The sequence below is a fragment of the Elgaria multicarinata genome, chromosome 5 (assembly GCF_023053635.1).
Source record: "Elgaria multicarinata webbii isolate HBS135686 ecotype San Diego chromosome 5, rElgMul1.1.pri, whole genome shotgun sequence".
In the NCBI taxonomy this organism is placed as follows: Eukaryota; Metazoa; Chordata; class Lepidosauria; order Squamata; family Anguidae; genus Elgaria; species Elgaria multicarinata.
Genome location: NC_086175.1, coordinates 23,766,372 through 23,770,987, shown reverse-complemented (window position 1 = coordinate 23,770,987; position 4,616 = coordinate 23,766,372). Strand labels below are relative to the sequence as shown.

Sequence of the window (4,616 nt, the reverse complement as noted above, 5' to 3'; positions counted from 1 at the left end):
CAAAGTATGCAAGGGAGATGATGGAGGAGGTAATCATGATACCAGCAAATGTTGATCTAGGTGGAAATTCCTTCGTAGATGTATTCCAAACAGCTACCTGTGTTAGTCGCTAATTGTAGCAACCAAGCTGTTAGCGCCCAGGGACGGCGGGGAGAGAGACTCCTGGACTCCTGATCAACTTCCCACTGGGGCAACTCAGCATTGTAAGGGCTTCTTCTGTTTTGCATAATTAAAATCAAAGTCAATTTGATTAAAATCAAATGCATTTTATACTTTAACGCGGTGGGAGGAAGCTCGTTGCTGGCAGTTCAGCTACGATTGGAGGGAAGATTTGGGGGTATCTGCGTGTAAAAATCACCAGCATCTGTAAAGGGCCATGGTTCAAATCTACATTCACGGGGCAAAGTCGATTGGAGTTCGACTAAAACAACAACAACAACAAAAAACCATGCGTCCGCAGCTTTAAATTAAATAGGATACTAGAAAGTGTGGCAAAGGAACTTGAAACCTACTGGAGTCCTGAGAAATCGTGAGAATGTGTGTAGTTCTGTGTTTTTCTCCACTTTTATTTTGTATTCTCCGCCCCATCTCGCATTTAAAAGTTAAACCCTTTATCATGCTGTGTTTTGTAAGGTTGATTACTTTTGTCTATGGTCTTATCAACGTGCAGGAAGGAGCAACTACCAAGGCTTAAATGCAGAATATATAGAAAATAGTTTAGGAAGGGGGACAAAAACGTTTTCCTTTCTGCAAGGAAAATGCAACCTGCCGAAACCCGGGATCGAACCAGGGACCTTTAGATCTTCAGTCTAACGCTCTCCCAACTGAGCTATTTCGGCAGCTGGTCTGCAGCTTTAAACGACAGTCTAGAAAAAGGACTTTCCAATTTTATTTTTCTCTTGATTTGTTTTGTGGTTTTGGTCTTGAACAGATCCCATAGTAAACTTGAAATTGGTTTTCTCTGGAGCAGCCCCTCAACGCTTATTAAATTATCTGCAGATTCTACTCGTATTAACTAAATCGGCAGTGGCTGTGAGATGCTTTCCTTTTTTATTATTTAATAGTTTTTATTTGAATTTTATTATACATACAATAATCACATTACATCAACTTAATATACCACAATAATAAAATTTAAAAACTAGATAAAGTAATATAGAACTATCTCGTGCACCCCACGCCCCCGGGGCCCTTATTCTCCTTTCCAAAATTGTATCCTGCACGGGTTTACTCCCTTTCCCTTTTTGAGATGCTTTCCAAATGAACCGTGAAATCTCTGCATAGGAAAAATCCGCGTAGTTCCAGTCTGATTCCCCCCCGCCCCCCAGACATCATTACACACGTTCTTAACATTATAGAAGATTCCTGGATATAGGACAAGGGATGGATCACATTTCATCCTGCATTTGCTACATCCATTACTATCACTGCTGATGGCAAATATACAAATAGCAAAGAATGAAAAGTAGGATTTTTTGTTTTATTTTTTTGCAGGAAAAAATAAGCAATTGGCATATATTGGTTGGCTAACCAATAGAAAATAAAATAAGTTCATATTGCCACAAGACATGAGATTGGTGCTCTTTCATCTCTCTAGAGTCTGGCTAATGGCATAACACTATTATTATTATTATTATTATTATTATTATTATTATTATTATTATTATTATTATAAAACGTGACATAACAATAACGGGTTTTGCCACTGAGGTTTGTTTATAATTCTATATAATTATAAGCACTTATCAAGAGCACTTATTCCCCGTGAGCATTGCTTATTAAGAAAGAAAAAAAGAGTCAGCCAATGAGACACAACTAGGAGGCGCATAAAAAGTACCCTCCCAGCTCCATAAATCAGCAGTGGGTCATTGTAAAAGAGATGGGGAGAGAGGCTAATGCCACAATCCTATGCATGCTTAGAAACTGGGCTGGGGTGGGGGAAGCACTATTATTATTATTATTATTATTATTATTTATTTATTTATTTATTTATTTATATAGCACCATCAATGTACATGGTGCTGTACAGAGTAAAACAGTAAATAGCAAGACCCTGCCGCATAGGCTTACATTCTAATAAAATCATAATAAAACAATAAGGAGGGGAAGAGAATGCAAACAGGCACAGGGTAGGGTAAACAGGCACTGGGTAGGGTAAAACTAACAGTATAAAGTCAGAACAAAATCAAGTTTTAAAAGCTTTAGGAAAAAGAAAAGTTTTTAGCTGAGCTTTAAAAGCTGTGGTTGAACTTGTAGTTCTCAAATGTTCTGGAAGAGCGTTCCAGGTATAAGGGGCAGCAGAAGAAAATGGACGAAGCCGAGCAAGGGAAGTAGAGACTCTTGGGCAGGCGAGAAACATGGCATCAGAGGAGCGAAGAGCACGAGCGGAGCAATAGTGTGAGATGAGAGAGGAGAGATAGGAAGGAGCTAGACAGTGAAAAGCTTTGTAGGTCAACAGGAGAAGTTTATATTGGATTCTGAAGTGAATTGGAAGCCAATGAAGAGATTTCAGAAGTGGAGTTACATGGTCAGAGCGGCGAGCCAAGAAGATGATCTTAGCAGCAGAGTGGTGAACAGAAACCAATGGACTGAAGTGAGAAGAAGGAAGGCCAGTGAGAAGAAGGTTGCAGTAGTCCAACCGAGAAATAACCAATGCATGAACAAGAGTCTTGGCAGAAGAGACAGACAAAAATGATTGAATCCTGGCAATATTATACAGGAAAAAACGACAGGATTTAGCTACTGCCTCAATATGAGGAATAAAGGAGAGCGAGGAATCAAATATAAAGCCAAGACTACGAGCTTCCTTGACTGGAGTAAGTGTAACATCATTGACAGTAAGAGAGAATGAGAGATGAGGAGAAGGTTTAGGAGGAAAAACAAGCAATTCAGTCTTTGCCATATTAAGTTTCAAACGACGATGAAGCAACCAAGCCGAGATATCTGAAAGACGTGCCGAGATACGATCGTGAACATCAGGAGAAAGATCCGGAGATGAAAGATATAATTGTGTATCATCGGCATACAGATGATATTGGAGGCCATGAGATTGAATAAGATTACCCAAGGGCAACATGTATAAAGAAAACAACAACGGACCAAGCACTGAGCCTTGCGGAACCCCTACTGAAAGGGGAAAAGAAGAAGACGAGCTGCCATTAGCCAACACGCTGAAAGAGCGGCCCGCTAGATAGGAGGCAAACCAGTTATAGACAGAGCCACAAAATCCAAGGTCATGAAGGGAATCTAAACGAAGATCATGATCAACCGTGTCAAAGGCTGCAGTTAGATCAAGGAGAATAAGAACGGAATAATGGCCTTTAGACTTGGCAGTAAGAAGATCATTGGTAATCTTAGTAAGGGCTGTTTCAGTGGAATGCAAAGGACGGAATCCAAATTGAAAAGGATCCAGAACAGAGTTACTAGAAAGAAAATCAAGAAAACAAGAGTAGACCACACGCTCCAGGATCTTTGAAACAAATGGCAACAAAGAGACAGGTCGGTAGTTAGACAGAGATAGCCTATCAAGAGTAGGTTTCTTGAGAATAGGAGAGACTGTAGCGTGTTTAAAAGCAGAAGGAAATGAACCAGAGGACAGAGAAAAATTAATAATATGAAGCAAGGAAGGGAGGATAGCAGGGATAAGATTAATAAAGACGCGAGAAGGAATCGGATCACGAGAACAAGTGGAAGGCTTCGAAGAGCGCAGTACTGTAGACAGTTTGTCAGCTGAGACCGAAGGAAACGCAGAGAAATTTGCAGGAGGAACTGACAGATGAGGAACAGGAACTGGAAGAGGAGCAGAGCTGGCCAGATCAGAGTGAATAGTTTGGATTTTAGCATTGAAAAAAGAGGCAAAGTTATTAGCAGACAGAGAGGCGGGGAGAGATGGTGGATTAGGCTTCAGAAGAGAATTGAAGGACGCAAAGAGCCGCTGAGGATGCCTAGCATTTGACTGGATCAACGTTAAGTAATACTGCTATTTGGCCAATGAAATGGCAGAAGAGAAAGAGGAGAGTACAAATTTGTAATGGACAAAGTCCGCCCAGTCCCTGGTCCTACGCCAAAGGTGTTCAGCTGCCCGGGAACAAGAGCGAAGGTAGCGGAGGAAAGAGGTGAGCCACGGTTGGGGTTGAGAAGGGCGAACTATCCAAGTTGTAGATGGAGCAAGATTATCAAGAGTTGAAGATAAGGAGGAATTAAAGAAGGAGACAGCTGAGTCCAAGGAGACAGCCGAAAAGACAGAAGGAAGAGAGGAGGCTAGAGACTGAGAAAAAGCCTCATAATTGATAGATTGCAAGTCACGACAAGAGCGAGAAGCGGGACGTGAAGGAGGAGGATTATGAGTAATATTGAAAGAAACTGACAACGGAAAGTGAGCAGTAGAAAAGTCCAAAACAGAGCAATTCCGAGTGAGAGTAAGATCCAGACAGTGTCCAAGGGAATGTGTGGGTCCATCAGACCAAAACTTAAGATCATAAGAGGAAGATAATGAGTGAAATCGTAGAGCTGCAGCGTCTTGAGGGCCATCCACATGAATATTGAAATCACCCAAAATAAGAGTAGGACAGTTATCAGAGAGGAAAAAGGACAGCCACGAATCAAAATCAGAGATA

General features: G+C 41.1%; 1 non-coding gene across 1 annotated transcript; it reads right to left on the bottom strand.

The window, feature by feature from the left end:
• Positions 1–766: 766 nt before the first annotated feature.
• Positions 767–839, bottom strand: TRNAF-GAA (transfer RNA phenylalanine (anticodon GAA)). The gene has a single exon. It is a non-coding gene; the product is annotated as a tRNA-Phe (tRNA).
• Positions 840–4,616: the final 3,777 nt, after the last annotated feature.